Source organism: Mugil cephalus, chromosome 4 (genome assembly GCF_022458985.1).
Source record: "Mugil cephalus isolate CIBA_MC_2020 chromosome 4, CIBA_Mcephalus_1.1, whole genome shotgun sequence".
NCBI lineage: Eukaryota > Metazoa > Chordata > Actinopteri > Mugiliformes > Mugilidae > Mugil > Mugil cephalus.
The window spans coordinates 16,519,508-16,532,342 of NC_061773.1; positions in this window are offsets into that span (position 1 = coordinate 16,519,508).

Here is a 12,835-nt window from a genome sequence, read left to right on the forward strand (position 1 = left end):
TGAAATAGCCATTCAAAAAAAAAAATAAAAAAATAATCAGCACGATCACTTTTCCACATTTCACGTACTAAGAGAGGAGCACATAAATGCAGGATGAACACGTCCGAAGGGACAAATACACAAAGGTACGCCGCCCGAGTCTCACAGCATGAAGACAGATTGGAGTCAGTGTGAGAAGAGTGACAAGAACGTTTCTCCGGCTGCCCATGAGGCGGATGACATCAACGCGGAGCTGCGGCGATGAGCAATGTGTTCTGATCCATCCCTGGTGAAAAGAGCAACTGTCCCTGGCTCCGTTTCCTCTGCAGTCTGGAATTAGCTGCTCAGTTAACGGCTTCAGTGAAAACTCACGCACAACTCGCCTCTATCTTTTTTTTTTCTTGTAATAGTCACTGTTCCTTTCAAGGACTAAATTCTAATGTTTAATAAAGCTTCACATAAAGGACAGCATGTCCATCCAGTGATGTGCAGTTTCACACCAGTCGTGCAATTCCCTAAAGGAAAGAAATGTCACAATACATAAATTTAATCGTGCTGTGAGCTGATTTATTTGAACAAACTGCTCCGTGTTTGCTCACAAAGAAGAGCGATAATGACATACAGCGTCTGTGGTTGGTGATAGAAGTACAGGACAGATAATTATCAGATAGATAACTGTGGTAACAGAGAGAAGGAGGCTGCATCAATCAACAATTTGCTGCTGAATTTTATTGTCAAAGTTACTAGACCTTAAGCTGCAGTACACGGAGAAGGCTTCAGAGAAATGCTGCTTTATTTCTTACACTATTAAAAAAGAATCTTTTGACTCAACAAAGAAAAACAGCGCAAGAATTTCCATTAGTCTTTTTGCGTTCTGACAACTTCTCATGAAATTACTTTTAACCAACAGACGGTTTTGAGTTAGAGGAATTATCTTTTCTTCTACAATCAACAGTGTTATTAATTATGACCTGCTTAATATTTGCTAAACGATCATTTTTAAGCTGATGACTCTTTTAAGAACAATTAATTTGTTCCAAAAAGTTCAGATTTCTTCACATTATTTATAATAAATCTTTCAGTGTCATGTGCTTAATTATCAAAGTTGTGAACATAGTTCTGAAGTTGACCTACATTTTAAAATTAAGTTGTTCAGTCATTTGCCCACACGGTTTTTGATCATGTAGCAAAGATGAATGAATCCTGAACAACACTGATGGAAAGCACATTTCAAAGTGACTATAATTTCATTTGTGAATAATTGTACTGGTGTGTTTGGGAACATCTTAGTTATGACTTTGTTATGACTGACAGTAATTCCTGTAACTCAATATAGTCTGTTGGTCAAAAGTAATGTCAAGAGAAGTTGTCAGATCTTAAATAGACTAATGGATTGAAACCAGTTCAATGCAAAGTGACGCAGAAATATCAGTTTAGACTGCACACAGTATTAAGTAGATCTTTGTACCAAAAATTCAGAGTCAATTTAATGCATCAAATATTAATTGTAACTTAAGTTTAATCTCAATCAATATATATATTTTTTTGTTCTGTTTTGTATTGCGACAATGCATCTAATTAAGTGGTTGTAACAGGTCCTTTGAGTAATTTGTACCCTGGCTACACTACCCTACCTGGAGTACTATTAAATACTGTTGATGCTGCTGAGTTGCCACCTGTTTTTATGCAGACTATACATATCTGCAGCACACTGTATGCAGCACATGAGCTGTCTGTTCTCAGCACATGTATTCAGGTCAAGAAAATAGACATTTTATTATTTTTATTGATTTATTTTTTTTTGCCATGTAACACGGGGAGAAGCGAGAGAGAGGACGTGGAAGTGGGACAGCAGCAGATCAGAGCATGAAGCTGCGTTCACGGCGCGCCACAGAGCCAGCCGGAGACAGGAATAAACCTGACAGGCGTTTCTTTAGTTCTGCACTCCTCGCTCTGTTCCCTTTCAACTGTGAATATGACACAGCTGAGTCACACAGCGACCGACCATTGTTTGTGTGTGTGCGTGAGGGAGAGTTTTTGTGTGCTTGTGTGTGATGCTCCTTCAGGAGTGTGTGTGCATATCAACAGCAAAAAATCCTAATAGGATCAGTCAATCTTGTGTCAACGCACCTACGCACGCCTCCTCTTTGAAGTGTGTGTGTGTGAATCTAAAACCCAGCAGCTTGTCCTTATTTCCTGCTATGAGCTAAGTAAACCAGATTTACCATCTTGCTATTGTCATCTTCACTATCTAACTGCTCATGTGACTGAACAGACAACAAAGGTACTTTTTTATTTTTTATTAACTTCCCATCTCTCTTTTCCCTTTGACCTGTTTCTCTTCTACTTCTACGGATCTTTCTTTTACACGCCTTTAAAGAGTAATTTTTCCTTATCAACATGCAGCCAAACACTGCTGCATAACTCATGCTCTTGCCTCTCTGGACAGTCTGTATTACATTGTTTTTCCTTTATCGTTCTGCTTCATCATTAGACATTCTTTCATACAGCTCGCTCTCTCCTGGACCTCCAGGATGAAGCTGATGTATTCGAGTTTGCAAGAAAAGTGCTCCACCGTCAACTACCATCAGCAAAACATTTCCCCATCCTTCACCTTCAACCAAAGGGCAACTTTCCAGGCTGAGAAATGAAGCAGACACTGACGTGCCCCCCAAAAAAAACAAAAAACAAAAAACTGAGGCTGGCACCAAAATTGAGTCATTCACCATAGACCTATAAACATGTTTAAAGCCTGGTACATCGTAGCTGATTCCTTCAGTCAAAACAACCATAAACTGTTAGGTTTATATAACCTAAATTATGCCAAGCCTTAAAGTGTTGAATGATTAATCACGTAGACACTGTGAGTGACATGTGGATGTCCTTGCAGACTGCCTCATCTGCATGACTCGGCTCCACTTCTCTTTCACAATTTAGTGAGTTAGGAGGAGTCAGGCTCTACCAAGATGGTGGCAGCTGACGTCACCACACTGAGCTTCACAGCAACTCTTCAGGAAAGTCATGGGCATCAGAGAGGGTATGTCCATTGTTCTTATTGTTGTTAAGTGTTGCCACTTTCTTCCTCCATCTGGCAAAACATATACTGTGCATAAGTTTAGCTATGATGTATTTTGGGAATCTACAGTATTCATGCAGTGCAAATATCATCATTTAGGATGTTAAAATTCAAAAACTGGCATGACCTATGGGGTTGCACACACTGGTTGACTAGTCAGTTTTTCAACTTAACTGATGCGCCATGACGCTTAAAGCATCACAACGAGTTATCACGTGACAATAGCAACATAACAACGCCTCCAATAAGACAGGAGAGCAGCGGTTTATTAAGTGCGTGGAAATATTTGAGCTTGAGCTGTATCCCTGCATATGTATTCAGGCCAAGAATATACATTTAATTGTTGCAAAGCGTTACTTCTTCGCTGCATTTTTATCAGTGACGCCATCAGCCACTAGTCGGCTTGATTTTCATCAGGTCAGCAGTCGACTTTGTGCAGCCCTTATTATGAAGTGGGTAAATACCATATTTCACAGGAAACATTTAAGAGTGATGTGGTAGAAGTGTGCACTTCAAACAAATAGACAAACATCCAAGTGCGTTCTCAAAAAAGTTGTCATAAATCCACAAGGATGTACTGAAGCGTTAGCTCCATGTGTTGCAGTTGACTAATTTGCCCTCTTTTACCATTATGTAGTGAATGTAGAATGTATGTTTATGCTTATTTACTCCCATGGATTATTACATTTATTTTCTCACATTACCTCTGATATTGACAACGTACGTCAGTCAGTGTGTATGCGGTAACGGGAAAAAAAGCTTTTTGATTTTTGATTAAAAATCATTATCATGAACACAGTGTAAAACATTAAATCATAAGATACACACAAATACATGGACAAAAACACTGCATTACAGAGTTCTAAGCTAACAAATTTTAATGTCAAATTTAACACTGAAATGTTTTTGTTTTGTTTTTTTTTTTTTCCAACAACAATGTGCAGATGACAGCTTAACCGTTTATTCAGATTTCCTGCATGATATCCATCCTGGATATTTCAGTCCGTGTCAGAGTAATGGACTGACGCTACAACTGATACACCCAATGTTCCATTTTCAGAATTGTTTCCCTTTGGTTTAGATGAAAACTGCTGTGTTTCCACTCCATTCTGACCTGGAATTAATTCAGCAAACTTCACAGAATAACTATCCAAGCCACGCTCCATTTCTCCATCTGTCGTCTGACTCTCTTACCTCATGTGCCCCTCTATTGCTGTGATAAATCGCTATCACTGCACAATTGTTATCACTGTTTTATAATGGAGATTTATAAAGTGATATTAGACACAGCATTGGTAAACATTTCCAACTTTAATTTTAGCCCTTTCCTTCCTTCCCTCCTTCTATTGCAGTAAACAAACCAATAATTGAGTCAGTTATAGTGGGAAATATGTGATGACACACAGTGTTCCCGCAGACTTACTGTAAGTGCAGCACTGAAGTCGTTTCCAACCCCATTAGATAATGGAGCTAATAATGTGATGGAGTAGATAAAGCCGTCCTCAGCTCAACTTTGTTTGCACAATCTTAAATAATATAGATTTGTCGCTTTTTCTGTGGTGCAGCACTCAATTTTAATGGGATGAAAATCCTCAGTAATATCTTAATGTCATTGCAGCTGTTGCGAATATCCTTGTAAAAAAACTGACCAAAAGTAATGAGTATAAAAACCTGCAAAACCATTGTCCTCACTTACATGTGTCCCACACACTTATTTTGATTTGTAATTACATACTGTCAGCTTAATGCAGGAAAAATGCACCAAGGAGGCCGCCTGCAGTGACTTGATGATGCAGGATGTATGCAGATTTCATGTGTGCCAAACAGTAATAACTTCTCCTGGTCTAACAAGCTGCGTAATAAATGATCCTTTCACTCGACAACAAGCTCCACTGCACAGAAAAAGATTGCTGCTGTCGAATATGGTTTTAATATATTCATCATGTGCATCCTCTACTTCTTATGTGGTGCTTAGTGGTAACCATCTCTCTGCTTTAACGAGGCACTTGTGACAGAAACCGATAATTGTGTCGCCTGGATTAGGGTTGATTTTCACTGACAGGTTGCAAGAAGTGTGCTTTACCTAACGACCTGGGAGATAAATGATGTGTCAGTTTTTACATAGATGGAAAAATATCACTGCTGTTGTGAGTTTTTTGATGTATTGCTGTTGTCAGATGAAAAGCAGATACTTACAAAAAAGTATGGTTGTAGACTTGCTATCACTAGCTGCATTCCCATTACAGTTACTTGCAAAATAAATAAATATTTCTGAAATTTCGATAATGTATGTGTATGGATTTCCACTGAAAGGTGTTGTGCGAATGAGCTGTAACTCTCATGAAGTTTATCTAGACACTATCACAGTGAACCACTGTTTTGCTGTTTTGTGCACGACTCATGTAGTATTACCACCATTAACCACTAGATGTCTCCCATTCATCCACTGAGCACCTTTAAAATTGTTCCGTCAGTTTTCTATTATCACTTATCTGTTATTTGTATTTGTATATTTTTCTAGGTTTCTTCTTTTTGCATTGAGCAAGTGCTATTTACAACCTGGTTATGATCTACCAGCACGAAATGCGAATTCTTATAACTTTTCTCCCTCTTAAGAGGTTGCTAAGAAGTTTATTGTGTGGATTTTTGGCAAGGTTTATATGTAAAAGTCCCGCAGTCCTGCTTTAATGCACTAATGAAAAAGGCCTAAAGGATGCACAGGAAATTAATCAAGGACAGTCTATACCCAAACTCCAGAGGCTCTACTTTAATCAGGGAATAAAGAAAAACACCTTCAGTGGAAAATGACTATGTAGGTAATCAGTATGTTATTTTTTAAGTCGGTAACTGTACACTCTGTGTGATATTGACATCATTGACCCATAAACCACTATCTACAGAGACAAAAGTGCAAAAAAAAAAGAGAGTGATTCATATAAATAATTGCAGTGTGCTATGCTATGTTGAGGCTCAGTGATAAATGAATGTTGCTCCAAGGAGACATACTGCTGCTGTCCATTAGTTTTCATTGTGCCATCCTCCCAGCCAATAATCCACTGTGTGCTGTGAGGAGTCGCTCCACCGGCTCTGATGCTTCAATTAGTCTGCATAACGAGCTTTTTGTTATTACAGGCAAACATCTCCTGGGGTTTTTGTGCATGTGTGTAAAATGGTATTTGCCCTCTGATTGTGGCCATTGGCTCTGTCTATTTCCACACCTCTGAGTGTTTGCCGTTGACATTGTCGGAGCACATAGTCATTATAAAAATCCAGTCAATGTCTGTGTGCCCTGCTGAAAGTAGTCCTTGATTCACAAACACTCTGGGATATTATTAACCTGCAGCGAGATGCTGTCATCTAACAGCAGCTGGCTTTGTGATTCGGATTTATTTGGTGTTTTAATGCAATGCATGTAATCAAAAAAGGACGAGACCAACATTGTCAGCTATGAAAACAAACAAAAGTGACATTTTATATTTATCTCAGAGGCCATAAATGTACTAACCCAGTTTGTTTTCACTGGAAAGTGGGAACATTATTAGAGGTCTGTGTTTTGAACACTACAACGGCTTAACGGGCGCAGACAGAAAGAAAAGATTGCCAGTCATCTTTATCAGGGTAGTAGCTCTACCGACCTCTGAGGGCAATTTCATTCTTTCATTTTCTGTAACCACTTGTCCTTTGGAGGGTCAGGTGGGGGGATACACCCTGAAGAGGTCACCAGTCTGTCACAGACTGGCAGATAACCATTCACACTCACACATACGGCCATCACCAATTAACTGGCTTCAGATGGTGGGAGGAAGTTGGAGTACCCAGAAAGAACCCACGCAGACACAGGGAGAACATGCAAACTCCACACAAAACGACCCCAGTCGGCCAGTGGGTTTGAGCCCAGAACCTTCTTGTGTGAGCCATTTTCTGGTTCTATAATTGCTTAACCTTTTCACTATCATCACCTGCTATAGTCTGATGGTTGGTGTGAAGCAGGTAGTCTGCAGAGGTTTTTCTCTGGAAATAGTAGCCTGAAAGCCAGCCTAAAAGAAAGATGTAATGATGTTGCCTTATTGGGATCTACTGGACCAATCAAATATTTTGGTTGGGGTCTTTATGCAGTGATGGTCAGAATCTGAACGTTATGCAGTTAAATGTGTTTACAACGAAATAAATTCCCATTGGAGTGTTACCAGAACAACAGTGATGCTGTATACAAGGAGAGCCTAAGTAGACCCTGGGATCAATAAAGTAATTCTGATCTGCAAATTGATCCGAAAGAAGCTGGACGTGTGATTGGTATGGAGTTGGAGAGATTTGTCTCAGTGAGGGACACGGGGACACTGGAGAAACTGCTCTCCGTCATGAAACAATCCATCTCATGCAGTACACCGGACTATATTCCCAAACATATAATATATATTTACTTCCATCTCTATTTCTTGTACCTTTATTTATATGCTAATTTTGTAGATTTTTTGCGTATTCTATTTTATTTTAGTTTACTAGATTTTTGCTCATATTTTATTTTTATTTTACCTTTCTGTTTTGCTTGTGGTTCTCAAGAGTGTTTTTTTGTGTGCAACTAAGCTGCTGTGACCAAGCAGTTTCTCCTGTGGATGATAAAACTCTGTCTAAGTCTAAATTTAAGATTGAATTCTCTTTAGAGAATGTAGGGTAATGTTAAGTTCTGTACGGAGGATCACATTATTTTAATGCTTACTACATTTATTTCTTCAACCTGATCAATCGTTTTGATCAGTGATCAGTTTGACCACTGCAAGGAAATGGGGACTTGCCGTCCATATTTATACAGTCTGTGGTGCATAAATATGTATGTATGTAAACTGTATTGTTTTATTCTAACAATAAAACTCAACAATCTTTGAATCTAAATATCTCTCAAGATCTCTGCTCGTCCTCCACATGCCTTCCAATTTGCATACCTTCGTCTCTTTTAACATGCACCATTTTTCTTACCACTCTGTTTTCACCTTTACCTTCATCTCTTCTTCTTGGCTTTCCTTTGATTCTCCTTTACTCCTCCTCCATAAGCATAGGAAAAATAGCAGCCTTACCTCGTGACAGATAGCTATCATTTCTGTCTGCTCTAATTCAGATTGCTCCAAATAGCCAGCAGTGGGTCGCAGCCTAAATTACTGTAACTCCCTCCTCCGTAATGGCTTTCTGTCACAGATGGACGGGGCAAACTCTAGCAAAGAAACCAGAACTTATCTTAATGCGGAAAACTTGTGCTTCACATGCTCTGACTCTTTGCAGGTTGTGATGTTAATAGGTAGAACTCATAATGTGATCTACTGTGAAGCAGCGGGTCTTTAGTTCTGCAAATCAGATTTATAGAAGAGTTTTTATTTAACCATAGTTGCATGTCATTTAATTCTGTATGTTGAAGTGGTGTTTTAAGTTGGAGACAGAGAGATGAAGGAGATTCTTTCAAACTTACCAAACTATTTCAAGAGAACTGTTGACTTCTGATTGGTCGGTCACTTATCCTTCCTAATGACTGCAAGTAACTCCGATGGACAAATGCTGGGAAAAACCCAAGACTGATCGATAAGATTCGTAATCTACATCAGTGGTACATTATCCAAAACAATGGCAGCTGAGCTCCCCTGCCCCGTTGTCTAACACCCCTAACCCTAATCCTGCAATCAAATTGACCTTAAACCTAGCCCGTCTCTCTTTAACCCTCCTTTCATTTTAATTTGAACCCCAACCTGGGACATGCCACTAATCCCTGAGCACTTTCCCTCATCCGAACCCCTGAATCCCTGGCCCTAAACTTAACCCCTTAGCACCTAGCCCTAACCCTAACTCTTGCCCCTGCAAGAGTTAGGGTTAGGCCCTAACCTAAGGCCCTAACCCTAACCAGTGGTGGAGTCCAAAGCCCCCTTCTCCTAACCCTAACCCTCCTATTAAGCTTCTGACCACAAATGACAAATTCTGGACAAGTCTGCTCAATTAATAAGGTCTACTTTTCAGACATGTTGCTTTCAGTCATGGAATAGTGACGCTTCAGCTGTAAGGAAAATGAGGGTGAGCCAGGGTGAGCTTGTTTGCTAGTTGACCTGACAAGACTCGTTTTGACTTTAGTTGATATGTGCATATCTAATCTTGAACACCTCACGCCCACTTTATGATCACCGGCTCTCCTTAGAGAGCAGATCACAGTTTGGGACCCATAAATCTAGATAACACCCAGTCTCAATATAAGCGTATAACATTCCGAACTCTGGCGTGACTTCGTCGAGAGAGGCGGGATAAAGACGAATGTATAAATGTGAATAAATTGACCGTTAAACAAAAATGGATTCAAATACCTCCTGGATGTTCATGGATGTTTCTGTGTGGTTTGGTGTCACTGTTAGAGTGCCCCTCATTAAAGCCCATCTTAGAATGAATAATGAAGACTGGATGTTAATGGATCGTGCGTGTCCTCTGCTGTCCCCCGTCGTCCTCAGCTCCTCCTCAGTCTGCGTTTTTAAATAGATCTGGTAGAAATAGCCACAGATGAGACAAACTGCTCCGAAACAGTCCGCTGAAAGTGTGTGTGTGTGTGTGTGTGTGTGTGTGTGTGTGACTTTGTGTTTCTGCATACATATTAGTATGTGCACATGTAAATCCCTCTGTGTTTCAGTCTGCTCCATTGACTTTGCCTTCATCCATAATTAAACTGGTATAAATCAGGCTGTCAGTCACCGCTGTAATGCGACGAGCTGAATGACATTTTAATGATGGCGGGGCTATTCTAGGGTCAGGCCGACCTAACAGGTACACGCCTCCATCGCTCATTTTTCAACAGTTCATTCTTCTTCTTCTGTATCCTTCACTCTGTTCACCCTATTCTCATCTTGACGGAGTGTATTTTTAGTCGCTCATGTGGAATATAAATTTCATTGATGTTGAAGGGGAGCGGATTTTTACAGTGGACAGAAAAACAGTCACCAGCCACAAATGTAGCCATTTCCCTATGTTCACCTGCGCTGAATAGGAGGTTCAAATAAACATAACATGGGCTAATTTCTTCCTACCCAACCAAGTCTGTGTTTGCAAGACAGGAACTCACTGAGAGGGAACAGAAATATTAAGCAAACTAACCAATAACAAATTAATACATTTTTGTGCTGCTCAGTATTAGAATCAAAGTTATTTGGAAAAGACTAAAGTGGGTGAATAAAGAGGCTGTATGATCAATTCAAAGATAATTTTGAACCATTCATTATCTAATAACTTACTAATATGACATCTATATGGCTATATGTATATATATGTGTGTATGTGTTGGCTTTTCTGTACATTTGTTGCCTTGATTTGTTTACACGACTCCAGATCTGAATTGCTGCTTTCTAAAACAACTTAACTAAAAGTGTTGTTCCCAGCGGCCACTTAGAGCTTTGCACATGGGTTTCTGTGCTTCTTCTCTTGTTTTATTTATTTGATTTTATTTTGCATGAGCCATAAAATGCTACAAGACACAAACAGAAGTGAATGACATCTATGTTCCTGTGCTAGACTTACCTAAATTATTCACAGTCACAGTCGGTGACAGATGTTACCTTAAAGCTACACTTGGAAGTTTTGTCTCCCCCTTCTTAAAGTCAGAGCAATTACACAAGCACTGTCAGTGTGCGTCTAAGACTTACTGTATGTCTGATCTGTCCTTTTATCACTCTCTAAAAAAAGGTTAATGGTATTCTGGGTTTGGTGTCACCATCAATCATTTTCTTTTTTTAGAGTGTCATCCTTTCTCTGAATACAGTTTTGCTCCTTTTTTTTTTCTGGAGCATTTGAAACTCCTCTGGAATACGTCCTACTTTCCGATTTATTTATTCTAAACTCCAGAGATCCATAAAACTTTATTTCCATAGGCGTTGTTTCCACATATAAAATGTGTCTCTTTGTAGTGGATGTTCAGGGCTCTGTTTGCCTGGGTAACCCTCTTGTAAATACACCTTCTACCACACAGTGATTCAAGATTTCAGATACCAGATGTTTGTTGTCATATGCACAGTAAAAACAAATCATACTTTGCAAGTTTCCTTTACTAACAACGTGAATAATAGAGATATAAACCACACAAAGAACAAAAAATAAAAACCAGGGTGCAAGAGAAATCTTTTCAATCAGAACCTGACTTACAATGTTCTGTCACAAAGTCAAAGTCAGTGTGAGTGACGGGGAAGTGAGACACTGTGTGAGCTGTTTAGGAAGTACACATTTAGAAAAACTGTTATATAGTTAGTTTCTATGTACAGGTTGTGTGCACTATAGCTCTAACCAGAGCCATATATCATATTATTCTCCAGCTCTGACCTACCAGTGCTGCAGCGTGTCTGCTTCACTGTGACACTGGTGGGATGTAAGCTTCCCTTAATACTGTTTGACACACATAGATAAGCATTTGAATCCAAATACAGTTCAAAATTACGTATATATTGTAAGTATAAATAGTTAACAGTGTTCAGGTGGTGCAACAGTGACATAATGTTTGGCCAGGCCACAGTGTGTGTGAAGTGGTCTTCAGATAAAGATGACGCAGGCGGACAGATTGACTTACGGCTGTGGGTCTGAAACAACACCGCCAGTCCTCAGACAAATGCCGGTGTCGCAACTCTTGTTGCTGTTTATTTTTAGGTTTGGAGGAAGCTGCCAACCGGACGGCTGGAAGCTGCCGTGCTTTCAACAACATGTTGTTATGTCATTTGTGCAGATGGAAATGTTGCGCCATGAGGCTCTGAAGCCAGGTCCTGAATGAAATTCAAGAGTACGTGAATGAATGAACTAATTTAGATACTTGGAAGATTGGAGCTGGTAAATGACTTTGAAATAATTTAGTTTTCATCTTCATAAGTAAGTCTGTGTAAGTATTGATGCCGTTGATACATTTGTGTTGTGCATCGTAGCTTAGCTGTACACCCTGCGTTTCTCCTGATGACTTGCTGCCTGCGTACTCAGAAATGAAACGAGATGAAGTCGAGCACAGGCAGGATATGAGGATGTGAGGTGACTTTGGCAGCAGATTGTCTCCAAATCTTAAAAGCTTCTTAGATGTAAAATTTGTTGATAAAAAGCTAAGGAGGAAGGAGTTGGATGGGAATAAATGTTAGAGAATTATGGGGTTTAAAGTGAAACTTGGCACAACCTTTCCCTCTCTCAATGTCAGCCCTTTCTGTAAATTAATAGGAACATAATAAGAGGCATTTATTTATTTATTTAAAAAAGAGAATTCAGCAAATTCACCCAGCTCATCAAATTGAAGGGAGTGAACAAATGCAGCCGCCAGATGCTATTTAAGGATGGAGTGAATGCACTGAAGACAAGTTTAGCCTCAGATATTCTTGTTCACTCAAATATGTATTTAAAAATATTTAAATCCAGCTGTCAGCTGAATAAAAACTCCTCTGACAGTAACCAAGATGCACGCTGAAACTTTACACATTTGCCTCAAAGTCAACCTGATTGTTAGTTCTGCCACATGCGCGGGACATGCGGAGGATTGAAACTAGTTTCTCTCAGTTCCTGTTTCATCTCGGATTTCTTGGACTGTGTCTAAACAGGAGTGTGCTGTGTGCAGTTCATTGACATCATTAAATCATTTCCACCCCTGCAGTTGCCAGAGTAAAAAAAGTTGCTTAGCGCAGCTGCAACTGACCTGACATCCTTTAAAAAAGCTGTAATGTTTAATAAGGACCCATCAATCACTTTGTCAGACTAAGTGCCTTTTTTTTTTTTTTTTTAAATGTATGCATCTCATTTCAGAGGAAC